Source organism: Boleophthalmus pectinirostris, unplaced genomic scaffold (genome assembly GCF_026225935.1).
Source record: "Boleophthalmus pectinirostris isolate CB_2022bp ecotype Guang Dong unplaced genomic scaffold, ASM2622593v1 HiC_scaffold_1, whole genome shotgun sequence".
Lineage (NCBI taxonomy): Eukaryota > Metazoa > Chordata > Actinopteri > Gobiiformes > Gobiidae > Boleophthalmus > Boleophthalmus pectinirostris.
The window spans coordinates 8,090,382-8,107,649 of NW_026570970.1; positions in this window are offsets into that span (position 1 = coordinate 8,090,382).

Genomic DNA, 17,268 nt, shown 5'->3' on the forward strand with positions numbered 1-17,268 from the left:
CCGTAATAATTTGCTCTCTTGTCAAGACATTTAAAAAGGAAAAAAATTGCATTTCTACAACCCTTAGATAAATACTCATATATAAATATACCATGACTTTTTTATGTGCAAATTAGTTAAAAAAAAAGTATATAAATTGCAAAATTCCAAGCTATATTTGGTAGTTTGATTTAAAGACTTGAAATGAATTGAAGCTCAAAGTAGACGACTTGGACTTACGGGCCAGTGACTCGAGACTTGACTTGGACTTGCCTGTATTTGACTTGGGACTTGACTTGGACTTGAGGTCAAAAACTTGAGACTTGCAAAATGACGACAACCCTGGGACAACCTTTTCAGATGGTGAATAAATTGATACCTGATAAAATGAACTTGGGACTCGACTTGGAATTGAGACGACTTGATGGTTCTCCTCAAAAAAGAAATAATATTTTTAGAAAACACTTTTCTCTAAAGAGTTGATACTTTAAGTGATTTACTAAAACTAAGGGTGTAAAAGGGTGTAAAATAAATACTGTGCACTGTGAGATTTGGACATGTTTACATCCCCATGTTTTACCGTGTTTAGTATAAAATGTTTCAGTCAGGTTTAAAAAAAAATACAAGCTGTATTCAGTGCATTGGTTTTAGGACTTGAAATGACTTGAAGTTCAAAGCAGAGAACTTGGACTTGAACTTGTGTGCCACTGACTTGAGACTGTCCTTGCCTTTCTATGACTTGGATTTGATTCAGATTTGCCTCTTTGATTCAAGACTTGACTCGGACTTGCCGGTCTATGTCTTGGGACTTGGGGCCAAAAACTTGAGACTCACTTGACACTTGCATCATCTTGGTCCCACCTCTCCCTCCAAACATACTACATACTTTTCAATGTGCGCCGGTCACATTTTAGCTCCATGAAAACATTCTATTTTCTTGACAGTGTTAAACGCCTGTCGAGGGCCCCGGTCCCTCCTGCCTCTTGGCCCTCGGAGCAGGTCATTTTTCTCACTGTACGTGGTGCAGCTGCCACTCACTTGTCACTGACCCTGGCGCTCTGGGAAACATTCTTCCAGAGCTCAGCACTAATCACGCTGTTTGTTCTTGCCCCATTTTCGAGTCGCCGACAAAATTGGCCCATTAAGCTCTTTAAACCATGACCCGCCGCTAATTATTTATATGTGGGAGAAAAGAGTTCATGTTTGGGCTGATGGAGCTGACGAGCACCGCTGAAGTACAATAATTTGTGCTGGGGCTTTTTTCAATTTTTTTACTTAGATTAGAGGTTCTACATTAAGCAAAATTGACTCTTGAGAGCTTTAAGTCATGTTATAAAATGTCGTTACCTCCTCAAAAACACACCTGGAGTTGTGTTTTGTTTCATTCACACATGTTTGAGTAACTCTTTATTATTAGTCTGTCTGCATCTCCAAATTTCATGTCATGAAGTTGTAGTTTTCAAGTTAACAAGCTGACTTTTACCTTTTGTTCAACAGAGATTAGAAATTCCAGGGCTGAAATCCTCCAAATGATTCTAGTGAAGGTGCATGGACTTTTGTGCCGCATACGGACAGAACCAGGACTGAACCAGGACTAAAACAGTATTAAAACAGGTCCAGGACCAGATCGGAACCAGACCGGGACTGAGACCAGGACTTAAATGAGACTGAGACCAGGACTTAGACTAGGACCGAGACAAGGACTGAGGCCGGGCCAGACCAGGACCAGACCGTGACTGAGACCGGGACTGTATCGCAGTTTAAGTCATGGAAACGGGAAACGGCCGTTATCCATTTTTTCCATTATTCATTTAAAGACAAAATCGAAAACTGAAAAAAAAAACAAATCGTCCATTTTTTCATTTTGATTTTGGAGACAAATAATGAAGAAAACAGTTGCTTTTTTGTTTTCTTATTTTTGGTTATATATTAAAAAAACGAACAAACGAATGATACACGAAGCGCGGTCTCGTGTATCACGTGCTTTCGACCAATCAGAGCGAGAGGAGCTGGAGCGGAGCCAGAGCTAACAATTATAAAAAGTTTCTTAAGACGACTGAAGGATTTTGAGCTGAGAGAAGTTCATGCTCTAAAAAAAGGTGAAAATCGTCAACAAAATCCGACATTTTTGAAAGTGGTCGGCGTCCTGTCAGTCGATCACGAGCAGTTTGTGATTACGTCGCGCTCTATGAGAAAAATCCTTTCTCGGCTCAGGAGATTTTTTTCGTTGCGGTACCAGTGAGTGTCACTACGTCAACTGGAGGCAACTACAAGCAGCAACACCCATACAGTTATTTTAATAGATCCATAGTAGTTTTATGTTATTAGGTTCTTTTTTCTGACCTAGAGTTTTGTTTGTTGTTGTCGAAACTGTCAGGTATGAAACAAAACTCTAGGTCTGAAAAAAGAACCTAATAACATAAAATATCGGAAGACCAAATGGATCTCATTGGACTATCCATATTAGTTGTCCATTTAGAGGTCCACTTTAAAACTTTTCTATGAATGCTCCACAGTAGGGCATTTAACCTATCGATCTCAATGACAACTAGTACATGATGTTGCCAGGCCAAGTTACAAATCCAGGTCTGTGGAGAGGGGACCCTGCTCAAAGTTCAACGTCAACAAAACGCATTTAATTGAATAAAATGCGAGAGATGTGTACTGTAAATGTAATGCCATATCGTGGGACACCATTTCACCACGGAGACAAGCTGGTTATGGACCCTCCACTAAAAAACCTACACAGTGATCCTTTATATTCATTTATTTGAGTAGATTTGACTAGTTTGGACTCACATTTGCAGATATTTTGACATGTGTTTCCAAGTGGCTTCAATACGTTTTCCCTTATTTGGACCTAAATTGTCCATCCATGTCAAAATTTCTTTAACAGTTTTTCTCCACAAGACAAGAAAAAGCAGAAATTCATTGAAACAACTCCAAAAATGTAGACTGACAGACAAAAATAAGTCTAAACGAGCCCAGATTATTAAGCAAGATTCATTCAAGTACTGTTAACTGCATTTTCTGTTTTTGCAGTGTGTCCTACAACTTGGAATTTTTGCTTTTCTTTTTCTTTTTTCTTTTTTTTGAAGCAGTTGGAGAGGGCAAGAAGAGGAAAACCCTACGGAGCTTGCTTTCGCACAAACTCTACTGACATTACAGTTTTATAGTGAGGTCTCCAGGCTCTTGCTTTGTACCTCACCCTTGATGAGGAGGAGAAAACAGAATTGTGCACACTTGGAATTGTAGAGCGCAAACAACTCCCAGTCCATACAAATGATGTGGGTTTGATGTAGTTCTTTTTGTGCAAAGGTAGAAAGACTGAAGATTTCACTGACGGAGCAGGATTGGCAAGGTTTTCACTGTATGTGGGTTGCAGAGGTCAGAGCGGTGCAGGAGTCTGTAGTGAGTCAGGCTGGTTCGATCAATGAGAAATCAAAGCACATTTAGTTCAAATATTGGGAAAAGAAGTGCGTGGAGCTTTGATTGTATTCTGGTTTTGGCAAGCTAGTGTTGAGTACTAACTGATTGTTTTCTGTGTTACTCTATGGCTACGTTCAGACTGCAGGGCTTAACGCTCAATTCGGATTTTTTTGTGAAATCCGATGTTTTTGCGAGGTCGTTCACATTTCCAGTTAAATGCGACTTGTATGTGATCCACTGAGTGAACATTAAACGCCCCAAAAGTGACCCGCATGTGCACTGGAGACACGACGACGTCAACTGCAGCGAGCGTGCTCTGTGTTTATGGAAGTTGTCCAAACATGGACGCTGCATCGAGCACCTGGAGATTTTAAAGTTTCTCTCGAACCGGAGCCAGAACATGAACAACTTACTTGTTTTAAGGAGGAGATTGAGAAGGAGAAGGACGAGGTTTTTGGCGTTTTGTGGGGCAGCGGCAGCGACGTCCGTTGAAAGGAACGTGTGGATGTGGAGACGTCGCCAAGAGTGGGGAGTGGCGATGTGCTTCGCTTCAGTGACATGGAGTTCATTAACAATTTTCGCCTACTTCAGCGCAGAATAGTGACGTTTCTGGCTTGTTGATGACGTGTCGGATGAATGCGCTTTGGCCGTTCACACTGAAGTCGCATGTCAAAAGATCGGATATGTATCAGTTTTAGGAGCACATATCCAAGTGTCCTGGGTCACATTTGAAAAAATCGGATCTGTGTCGTTCAGACTGTCATTAAAAGATCAGATACAGGTCACATAGGGGCCAAAAAATCGGATTTGGGTCACTTCAGGCTGCAGTCTGAACGTAGCCTATGTTACTTGATTAAAAGTGTAGTGCAGTATTAGGAGCTCTACCCGACTTTTGCAGTATTAAAAATGTGACAATCAGAACATATTCATTTTAATCAATGGGCTCTATTCACGCTTAAGTCAAAAAAACAGACTTCCTATACAGTAACTCTGACAAAATCTGGGAAAACTGAGAAAATGGCCCGGTTTTCTTCATCTAGATGTTATCGACTTTTGAAAACATCTCATCTGCCTCTACCTTTAACTTCATAAGTAAGGCTACGTTTATATGATGACAGTCTGAACAGAAGACGTAAAAGCGACGTCGCAGCTTCACTTTTAATTCTAGTTTAGACAAGCGTTTTTTCGGGAGGAAATCTGCATGCATACTGTGACGCGAAAGTGTGTGGAATTCGATTGAGTATGCATGTACTTAAAGCAACAAGGGCATCTTTCCTGAGGCTGTCAGACTTTTCAATAGTGCACACTGACTTCCTGCTTGGGCTGCCTCTCTATCTTGCCACGTTTTTACTTGTACTTGTCCATTGGAACTGCTAAATGTTGTTGTTTGATGTATTTACTTTTTAAATATTGCGTATTTATTATTGTTTTTTATCTCTTTCTAGATCACTGGGCCTCGGGGAGCACTTTTCGTTCTGTCATGTGTTCTCTCGCATGCTTGAATGACAAATAAAGAACCTTAAAACTTAATCTTTGGACGTACGGAAGTTTTCACAGCAGGCATTTTCATCAGCTACTCCTTCCGCAAAGTTGTCCCACCATTGACTGGTTCTCCAGGTCTCGTCCATATCCGTCTGACTCGCCTACGACGACGAAATTATGCATCCAGAATTTGACAGAGGTGATTGCAGATCCTTCTCAGTTCACTAACAGTATCTCTGCATATTCTCGACATTTGTTGGGAGCCTCCTGTAAGTTTATTAGAGCTGCCAGAGCGACTTGAAGGTCCGACGCATGGAAATGATCCGACATGTTTGTTTCTGTGTACTGTATGTATGTGACGTAAACATGTACGTGACGTGAGCAGATCTGAGTTTGCATCTTGGACAGTGTAGAAAAAAAACACTATGTATTCAGCTTTTCCAGATTTTTGTGTTTTTAAGCCCCAAAAACGCCATCACCGTCTAAACGAAAGGCATTTCTGATAAAATATTTTGTCGTTTTTACCTGCAAACATATAAACAGGCCCTTACTAATTGAATGGAGTTAGTAAAATCAGTTTTAACCATTTTTGGGGGGAGGTAGGATTTTGGAAAGAAATCTAGAACAATTTGAGCAAGTTTGACCATTTTGGTGGCTGGACAACTGGGCGAAAACATCTCCAAATAACTATAGTTGCTGTTAGTTAGCACCTACGTTATAATGACTGGATCATTTCAGCTCTGGAGTTGCCAATCTCCACTGAGCTGGGGGTGGAAGGTGGCTGTTAACTTGAAAATAGGGTGACAGTAGATACAGTAGACACAGGTTGGCGATGCGATTCCAGCTCCCACATATGAATTCTGTCGTTTAACCCACGTTAACTTAACTTAACCCACCTCTGCTCAAAACACGCCAGAGACTCATCTACACTCCCTATGTTCCAAAAAAGCACATCTCTTTAAAACTTCCGTTCATTTTCTTCTTGTTTGTCTTTGAGTATTTGAAAAAGCACTGTACATGTGTTATTTATTATTATGCAAATTGAAAGCATTAGTATTTTCCTCCATTTCTCCCCATACAGTAAAAAGCATTTCCATACTATAAAAAAAATAAATAAAATCAGAAGCATTTACAGTTTTGATACGCTACCACATCCTTCATCTTTTCCACTTCAAACTCACAAATTCTGACTGCACGACCACGCTCTGCTCTTCACAGCGCTGTCCTACACGTGAAGATAAAAGTCCACATGGATCGAAGCTTCACGCTGGATTACATGAAAACTCCGCAGTCCTCCGCACGCCCAGCATATGTTTGAGAGCCACGCGGTTCTGAATGCGGAGAACCTTTGAACCGCTCCGGCCCCGTGTGCGAGCGCGGGCCCTCGCCGACCTTCAGAGCAGCTTCGATTTGATAAGAATAAGCATGTTTTATTGATGTGTTTCTCCTTGTGAGGATTCATGTACATATCAACAGGTTTCCATGTCAACGCTGGAGATCTGGAGGACACACGAGGATAGTAGAGTGGATAAAGAAGAATGCAAATAGGTGATCTATTGGATAATATGATAAATGTATTCATAAGGAATTTCTAAGAGTCGCTTTTCTCCATGAAGATGTTACTCCTTTGTATCTTCATGGAGACCAACCCAGACCAAGTTACGGGTCAGATCTGTGCTCACAGTCAGAATGTTTGTTTTTCTAGATATTTTTGAGCTTTAAAAACCATCTGTAACTGAATAAATCTAAGGTCGAGCTGTTTAATGTCATATTGTGGGACAATCCAAACAGAGCAATGGCCATAGAAACAAGAAGTTGTTGACCCCCAACCAAAGTTACACAGTGCACCTTTATATATATTACTGCATTTGTGAACCTATTTTCTAAACTGACCACAATTGACTTAACATTTTTTGTTTTGTGTTTTTGTATGGTTAGTTTTAATTAGATTTCTTCCAAATACTAATGTAAAAAAGTTTATTCCAGTCTGGAATATTAATATCACATTTTCATTTTAATTTGACAATTCTTAACCCCAAACTTTATTTGTTTTTAATTTTTTTTTTTAACTTTTTAATTTTTTATTATATATATTTTTTATTTTTTTATATTTTTTTATTTTAATTTTTATATTATTTTATTTTATTTCATTTCATTTTAAATGATGAAGGATCAATTCTATATGCATTTTCCATGGAAATGTTACCGCTTTGTCTGGGATGTTTCACAGTATGGCATTAATCCTTTCTATCAACATGGAGACCAAACCAGACCAAGTTACAGGTCAGATCTGTGGAGAGGCGACCCCGCTCACAGTCAGAATGCCTTTTTTTTCTAGGTATGTTTGAGCTATGAAACCATCTGTAACTGAATAAATCTAAGGTAGAGCTGTTTAATGTCATATTGTGGAACATTCCAAACAGAGCAATGGCCATAGAAACAAGAAGTTGATGACCCCCAACCAAAAAGTTACAAAGTGCCGCTTTAAATATATTACTGACCACAATTGACTTAACTGTATTTTAGTTTTTTTAATACAATTTCTTCCAAATACTAATGTAAAAAAGTTCACTCCAGTCTGGAATTAACACCAAATTTTAATTTTGACCCCAAACTTATTATTATAATTTTTATTATTTATTTATTTATTTATTTATTGTATGAAGAAAGTTCATCCATAAAGGTGCATTGTGTAACTTTTAATTTGACAGTTCTTGACCCCAAACTTTAATAAAATAAAAATAAAAAATTAATGATGAAGGATCCGTCAATTCTTCATGCTTTTCTCCATGGACATGTTATTGCTTTGTCTGGAATATTTCATAGTATGGCATTAATCCTTTCTATCATCATGGAGACCAAATTAGACCAAGTTACAGGTCAGATCTGTGGAGAGGTGACCCCCGCTCACAGTCAGAATGTCTGTTTTTCTGGGTATTTTTTGAGTTATAAAACCATCTGTAATTGAATAAATGTAAGGTAGAGCTGTTTAATGTCATATTGTGGAACATTCCAAACAGAGCAATGGCCATAGAAACAAGATGTTCATGGCCCCACAACCCGCACCTTTAAATATATTGCTGCATTACCTTTTTTCTAAGTTAACCACAATTGACATACCATAGTTTTCGGATTTTAAGGTGCAATATCAATATGCATCAATAACAAACGGACGACACTTGAGACTGATCCTTAGTCCAGGCGTCCACGATCCATTGGCAGATCGTGGTGTAATTCACCCGGCGTTGCCTCCCTGTCTTGTCTAATGTGGATTATGAATGTGAATGTGGGTGGATCATTTAAGTTTTTTGTTTTTTTTTTTTCCTGTGAAGAAGACTCAAATATACACTGAGTAATAATGTGTTTAATGCAGCTCTGCGCACATTTGTTTATGTTTTACAGAAAGGAAACTTCAAACCACACTCTAACAATCTATAAACTCTGACAAAAACAACTCGATCCTTGTGCTGATGCGGTTCAGCTTCTGTCGGACTCCGCGAGGCTCCTGACTACAGTAGCCGTAATGCGCCGACAATCCATAAAACGGTGTGGCTTTGTTGTTTACCAAAGTCATATACTAAAACATTTTGACAGATTTTTGAGCGCCATGTACGACATAAAATTGGTTCGAGGCCAGTAAGCGCAACTACAATTAATACATAAGGCACACTGTTGATTTTTGAGAAAATTTAAGGATTTTAAGTGCGCCTTATAGTTGGAAAAATACAGTAACTGTTTTTTTGTTTGTTTTATTGGCATGCTTAGTTTTAATTAGATTTCTTCCAAATACTAATGTAAAAAAGTTCACCCCAGTCGGGAATTAACACCACATTTTAATTTTAATTTGACAATTCTTGACCCCAGACTTAAAAAAAAAATTATGAAGAAAGTTCATCCTTAAAGGTGCATTGTGTAAATTTTCTGATGAAGGATCTGTCAATTCTCCATGTTTTTCTCAATGGAAACGTTATTGCTTTGTCTGGAATGTTTCACAGTATGGCATTAAACTTTTCTATCAACATCAACATGGAGACAAAGCCAGACCAAGTTACAGGTCAGATCTGTGGAGATGCGACCCCGCTCACAATCAGAATGTTTGTTTTTCTGGGTATTTTTGAACTACAAAACCACCTATAACTGAATAAATGTAAAGGCAGAGCTGTTTAATGTCACACTGTGGAACATTCCAGGCAGAACAATGGCAAAAAGGTGACAGGCCCCCAGCTAAAAAAATTATGTAGTGCACCTTTAGAGTCATTTTGAAAAAGTGTTTTAAACTGTTTAGTCATTTCAAAAATCTCTTCATTTCGACTGATTCTAATCCAGTGTAGGAAGTGGGTCCATATGTACAACATGTGTAGGACAGAGCAGCATAAAAGCAACTGGTCTCCATGGATACCACAATGTATGTCTGAGTGTAACAAATAACAAAAGAATAACACTTCCACATCTCTTTTCTCGAGGTTGGCTCCCACCAGCGTTATCAGCAGGTTGGGAAGGGGCGGGTTTCTTCAACAACCTTGGTCCTTGAGTTGTGAGCAGATGTTCTGTAGTTCTGTTACCTTCACTCCAGAACATTTCCTATATTACGTAACATTTACTTTTGTGTGTTTTAAGCCATGTTATAATGTTGTTACCTCCTTGAAAACATGTCTAAGAAAAACAAAATGAGTTGTGTTTTGTTTTATTCACACACGTTTGAGTAATTCTTTATTATTAGTCTTTCTACATCTCCAAAGCTCAAAATGCTCTGTTCCACCTTGTGATATCATGAAGTTATTGTATTTAAGTTAATAACTACCTTTTATATTTATTTCAGTAGAGATTTCAGGGATGAAATTATCTAAATCAGGGGTCTGAAACCTTTTTCCTCTGGTGAGCTACTTTTACAAAAGGAAAATGCTAGAGAGCTATTAGTTTTAGCGGTCAAAAGAAACTGAGCATATATAAGAACCACGGCATCGATGCCATAAAAAACATAAACCTTTATCCATTTATTAGTGTACAAAGGTCGGCATCAAAATGACACATGTACAATGGTAAAAGGCATTTAATCAGTCAAATTTTACTTATTCAGCACAAAACGTAGAATTCAGAAATCCCTTGGAGAGCCACTTGGAAGGGGGTGGAGAGCTACTGGTAGCTCCCGAGCTACAGGTTGGAGACCCCTGATCTAAATGATTCTAGTGAAGGTGTATGCTATTTTGATGTAGTACTTTAGGCCATCCATCCATTTACTTCCTCTTATTTGGGGCTAGGTCGTGGGGGAGGCAGTCTAAGCAAGGACTCCCAGACTTACTTCACTCTGGACACTTCCTTCAGCTCCTCCGGGGGGACACGAAGGCGTTCACAGGCCAGCCCAGAGACATAGTTCCTCCAGTGTGTCCTGGGTCTTCCCCGGGGCCTTCTTCCAGTGGGACATGTCCGGAACGCCTTCTGAGGGAAGCGCCCAGGAGGCATCCAGAACAGATGCATGGAGGAGCAGCAACTCTACTCCGAGCTCCTCCCGCGTGACTGAGCTCCTCACTCTATCTCTAAGGGAGCGCCCATCCACCCTACGGAGGAAACTCATTTTGACCGCTTGTTACCCAGAGCTCATGACCAGAGCGGAGGAACGTCAACTATGGTCAAAATGACAAGATCACCCTGCAGACTGCATGAAGAAATAACTCTTATTAAGCACTTCTGAATCTTAATTCTTTGGATTTTGACAGCAGTAAAGGCTTTTCAATGCATTTTAAAAGGAAAAAGTAGCATATTCACAGTTTGGGTAGCCTCCACAGAATATCACAACAAATATCGTACCGTGAAATGCAGATTATGAAAGTATCGTATCAAGAGGTTTGGATATCATTACTAGAGCCCGACCGATATGGATTTTGCTGTGGCCGATGTGAAACCGATATAATGGGAGTTGGCGCTGCCGATAGCCGATATAATCGCCGATATATTTAGTGATGTAAAAATTCACTGTAAATGTTGAATTGTTTAAAAAACTGGTGGATTTTAAATTGGGTTTATTTAGGCAACATTTATTGTTATTCTGCCTCTTTACATCATATTTACAGACAGTAGGTTGGCTTAATGGCATTTTTGCATCACATTCTAGACACTAGTGATGGGTATTCCAGTTCTTTTCAGAGAACCGGCTCTTTTGGCTCGGCTCACTAAAAGCTGCTGGTTCTTTTGGCTCCCAAGTGGCTCTTCAGATTGTTTTGTTGCAAGCAGGTCTAAAGCAGGTCTAAAGCAGGACTGAATCAGGACTGAACCTCGTCTAAACCAGGACTGAAAAAGGACTAAACCGGGACTTATTTATTTTATGCTAAACTACAGTCAAATATGCTCTTTTTTTTTTTTTTTTTTTTTTTTTTAATCCTACATACACGCAAATTTCTCAAAGTTTTGTTTTGAGCCGCTGCCGCTGTCAAACCACGAATCACGCGGCGTGAAGAGGAAAAAAGTGAGAGAAAGAGAAAACACGGCTCCCAATAAGGATCAGGCTCCCGTCGTTCCCTTAAAAGAGCCGGTTCTAAGAGTCATTTCGTTCGCGGCGGACCCATAACTAGTAAAGAAAGTAGCGCTATTAGCCTTTAGCCGTAAATACGTGCACGCCGCGGTAATTAATTATATGCGCAAATGTCATAATTCACACCTCTATTCACAATTCATTTACATATCAGTGCAGGTCCAGTAGCAAATATACGGCCAATATAGTCACTTTAGAACAGACCAATAGAAAAACAGTCTGTTTATGTGCGGGAGCTACAGCAGCTAACCCATAACAAATGACAAAAACTAGCTTCAGAGTCGACATATTTCCAACACTCACCGCTCATACAGGCTCCTCCCACATCACAAATCTGCACTAATAAATGTCCTTTTAATCCAGACTCAAACCAATTGTCCGTAAAAAGAATATAATCTCAGTGTTTGGATCTGTGTCTGCGAGTGTAAACAAACACACGTGAGTGACGCGACTCTTTGGTGTGTTCAGGGACAGTACGGACACACACAGACAAATGACTCCGTAGATAAATTCTGATGTGGAGCCACATATTAGGACATTTATCTGTCTGTAAATTGGATTAAATGAACAGAATGTAGAGAGTCTAAGCTTTATAACGAGGTGTAACATGCCCACGTGAAATATCGGCCCCTATCAGCAAGCATATCGGCCGATAGCTGCCTAACGTTGCCCATATCAGCCGATAATATTGGCCAACCGATATATCGGTCGGGCTCTAATCATTACATCCCCACTTGATACTTCTGCTGGGGTGATATTATTTTGAAATAATGGTAGTCTGCCCAGCTCTGGTTATGTGTTATACAAGGTTCTGCAAAGTTTTGTCCGAAAAGTTTGTTAGAGGAAACATGGAAATAAGGAACACACATGCCGAAACCTTATGAAAAAATAAACAGGAGCGCTCCAATTCTCCAAAACAACACAACAGATAACTAACTAAAGCAGCGTGTTGACACAGAGGACATGGACGGATGGAGGTCGGAGAATAACAAAACCGATGGTAATTAATGGAGCTGTGCCTGATTTTTGCAGTTTTAAAAGTGTGAAAAACAGAGCTAGTTCCTTTTAAAAGGTTTACAGTGGTTCAAAGTTATTCCGCACTTACCTTGTGCATTTTTAGGATTTTAATTATTCATCAGGATGAGTTTATAAGAGCTTTTCACAACTCTGAGGCCAGCGCAGAGTTTGGCCATGCAAACACTAATAACTAGCATGCTACTACACACTTCCAAATGATCAAACAGTCTAAAACAGCATTAAATCAGGACTAAACCAGAATTAAACCAGAACTGAGTGTCGAGACGGGCCCAGATGTGCGCCCAGGTAGACCATCGGGTGACCGCAGGAGAAAGGACCAGCGCGGAACGGGGCTAAGTGCAGCGGACGCCCGATCATGCTTTGCGGACTCCTAGGGCTCCTAGTTTAGACCTGGTTTAGTCCTCATTCAGTCCTGGTTCCGTTTTGGTTCAGTCCTGGTTAAGACCTGGTTTAATCCTGTGGTCCTGGTTTAGTCCTGTTTTAGTCCTGGTTCAGTTCTGGTTCAGTCCTGTTTTAGTCTTGGTTTAGTCCTGGTTTAGGCCTGTTTAAGTCCTGATTTAGGCCTGGTTCAGTCCTGTTTTTAATCTTGGTTTATACCTGGTTTAGTCCTGGTTTAGTTCTAGTTTAGACATGCTTTAGTCCTGTTTTAGTCCTGTTTTAGTCCTGGTTTAGTCCTGTAGTCCTGGTTTAGTTCTGGTTTAGTCCTGGTTCAGTCTTGGTTTAGTCCTGTTTTTAATCCTGGTTTAGACCTGTTTTAGGCCTGATTCAGTTCTGGTTTAGTCCTGGTTTAGTTCTAGTTCAGTCCTGGTTTAGTCCTGGTTCAGTTCTGGTTCAGTCCTGTTTTAGTCTTGGTTTAGTCTTGGTTTAGTCCTGGTTTAGGCCTGTTTAAGTCCTGATTTAGGCCTGGTTCAGTCCTGGTTCAGTCCTGTTTTTAATCTTGGTTTATACCTGGTTTATTCCTGATTTAGTCCTGGTTTAGTCCTGTTTTAGTTCTAGTTTAGACATGCTTTAGTCCTGTTTTAGTCCTGGTTTAGTCCTGTAGTCCTGGTTTAGTTCTGGTTTAGTCCTGGTTCAGTCCTGGTTTAGTTCTAGTTCAGTCCTGGTTCAGTCCTGGTTCATGTGTTGTAGCCTATAGTTTATGTTCTGTAGGTGATTAACGTTAATAACATGATTCTGCATTATTTCAAGTAAAAAAAAAAATAAATAAATACAGATTTTTACTGGGCTGGAGCCTTTATGTTTGTACTGAAAGTGAGACATAAAACTACCTGTAGTTGAATAAATGTAAAGTAGAGCTGTTTAATGTCATACTGTGGAACATTCCAGAGCAATGACTATAGAAAAAAGCAGGTGATGGATGCCCGAAAGATAATGAGAAGACCAGTAGCTAACAACAAACTAACAACAACTTTCATCACACACTTCCTGATTATCTGGCAAAAAAAAAAAAAAAATGCAGCAGACTTACTTTGACCTCGAAAGCTGCTCATACAATATTACAATATAACTACACTGGAGTAAGCCAAAGTTTGCTCAAATACATGGGAAAAAAATCAGGTACAGGACGTTTTAAAGCTCGTTGGGGACTTTTTCTGTATTCTGGATCTGGAATCGGGGTGGCTGGAAGTGGGGCAGAGCTATCGGTGACCTGGTACCGCCGTGGGCATATTTTATTCACGCGGCCCGGGCTCGGAGACGGAGCGGGAGAGGGGAGGTTCAAAGCTCAGGGTTTCATCAGAGCGGTCACCAGAGAGAGAGGCTTCAGAGAGGGGGGGGACTGCGGCGGAGGAAACTGGCCGCTCCACGCATCCGCTTATGAGGGAACGGCGGGTACAGCGTGTGCGAGGGCTGGAGGGGCTCGGCGTGTGGGAGGATGGACGCTGCAGTGTGGAGTTAGTTACAGGAGTTTGTCTGGAAATACTTTTGATTATAGGCGAGTTTCATTGTTGCAAAAGCGCGCGTTGCATGCTGGGAATTATTTTGGTCTGCGGCAAGAAACACTAATTCAACATGATGGACGGAGCGAGAAAAGCACGTAAAGGGTATTGATCCCGGTTATTTATCCACTCTAACGGCAGAGGACCCAAGACCATTTGACCAGAAATTGGTCATAAGCATCGATGGAGCCAAATCACCCTTTTCAACCCCTACAAAAGGTGGACCAAACCAAATATCTGGTCAGAATCGCCAACTACCTGGACAAATATTCACTTCGGCGATATCCACAATGACTTGGTGGAAACTCCTGGGCCATTCACAGCAGAAAAGATGAAAACCTCCAAGAGTCTCGATGTGTTGTTGAACTTGTTGGAGTCCACAGGTTTGCTAGGATCTTCTACGTTTGCTCTGCGAATGTTTGAAAGCCGTTTAATTCGCCGTTAGTGGTTCTTTTCACTCAGAATACGAAAAAGACATTTTCCTTCTTCCGTGCTTCTATTTGTGCATCCGATAATGCAGCAGGAATTTACCATTATCGGGGATAAATACGCGAGGTTACGCACTGTGTTTGACGCTATCGTGTTTCTTGCCTCCGACCAAAATATTTCCCAGCATGCAACGCGGGCTTTTAATAACAATGACGTCAGCTGAAACTAGCCTATAGTTTTACATTTACTACTAGTCAAAAGTTTGGATAGAATTTTAAATTTATTTTTGATTATTTATAGTTTGGAATTTGGACATAAGACCTCATTTTCCTAGTGAGCCAGAGTGTTGGAGACGTGTGGAGACACTTTTTAAAATATTCCATCATGTCCTTGTATTTGCAGAGGTCACTGGTGCTAGTCAGTGTCCATAGTTATCCTGCCACTAAAAACAGTCTTACCCACTCCACAAAACACCGAAGCAAATCTATTATTACACCAGACTGTGCATGTAAATGTCTGTATTGATAGAATAATTTTAGAAGTAAAACCAACCTTGCATTTGAAGGATTTATGTCTGAGCAGCAGCAGTGAGTTGTACTTCTTGATAAAAAGTTCGGCAGCGGCGGACTGATATATGAGAAAATAGTCCCTCAACACGTGACGATTCATGCGATGCAAGGTTAGTTTTATTTCAAACATTATTCTATCGACACAGACATTCACATGGACAGTCTGGTGTAATAATAGATTTGCTTCGGGTGTTTTGTGGAGTGGGTAAGACTGTTTTTAGTGGCAGGATAACTATGGCCATTGACTAGCACCAGTGACCTCTGCAAATACAAGGACTGGATGGAATATTTTAAAAAGTGTCTCACACGTCTCCAACACTCTGGCTCACTAGGAATTGAGGCCCTATGTCCAAAATTCTGGACTGTCCCTTTAAAAAAAAATGCAAGTTGTTGCTGGTTTGCGATTTTGGCATTTAGTCAAAGACATTAAAAAAAAAAATGCAGGCAACCAGATAAACCTGGTTGTCCAATGAGGTTCATTTGGTGTTCCGATAGTTTATGTTATTAGGTTCTTTTTTCAGACCAAGAGTTTGTTTTCATAACTGACAGTTTCTGCTCACTAGCACTCTTCCTCAGAGTCACTTGATGTTGCTGTGACATGTTCGGTCATCTGATTTAAACAGGTTTTGGCGCTTTCTTTCTACCAGTGGAGGCAGGACGACAGCTCCACCTGCACTATAAACCGGGACAAGGGGGCGTTCTTTACTCTCACACACCTGGGATACTGTTGCGAAACTGTCAAGCATGAAAAACAAACTCTTGGTCTGAAAAAATAACCTTCCATATTTTCTGGGCTATTAGACGCGCTCTTGAGCCTCTAACCCCATAAAAAAACGTCCGCACGCCAAGCAATCCAGAGCGCCCTATACACGAATCCACTCAGGTGTCCCAGCACGACTTCAGTAAACTACAAAACTCACACCACCCACAGAACACGCAGAACATGCAAACACGCACGGAGCAGACAGCGACCGCTCAGCGAAAACACCCACAGACACACTCATCACTCCACGCCGACGAGGAACGGAACGGAGGAACGAACCGAAAAAGCGAGCGCAACGTGCCGCTTCTAGACACAACTGAACAACTGAGTCACTGCGAACACGCCGACAATCCGTTGGTCCCAGACAGCACCCTCCCTACACGCCACAACTGAACAAAGCCCAGAGTCACCGTGAACGCCACAAACAAACAAAACCACTCACCCATCCAACTGTTGTGTTTCCTTTAAAGTCCGGTGCGGTTTATTTGTGAAAAAAGTTCGAAAATAGACCATTTAATGACACTGCGTCTTATAATCCAGAGCGTCCTAAGAGCCCGGAAAATACAGTAATAACAAAGATAAACCTGGTTACTTTCTTTAAATGTCTTCTATGGTAAAATACATAAATAAATCTCTACTATGGTACACACAGACATGCCAGAACTACACTGCTGTACTGTACATCAGAGGTGACCCCCCCCCCTCTCTCTCTCTGCCCCCGGGTCCCTGGCTGGAGCACAGGGGCTGTTCAGAGCACTGGCACCTCGGCTCGTGGGCTGGAGGACGGGGCCAAGTCCTGTTTCTGGGTCAGCTCCTGTGTCTCCTGTGGAATCTCCTACAGCTGTTGGACAGTGGAGCTGGAACCTGCTCTGTGCACTTCAACTGTAATCTGGATTAAACCCCAACACTTCCATAGAGCCAACGGGAAAATGAGAGTTAATATAGTCAAGACTCATCAGTGACTGTACTTTGACTTACAGATTTATTTAAAGACCCATCATGTAACATTTTAGCTGAACTGTTGCTGACTCTTGACCTGGATGAGGGTCTTCTTCTGTTTGTTTCCATGGAAATGTTTTATTGTCCCTTTTATTAATATTAATATTAAGATAGTAT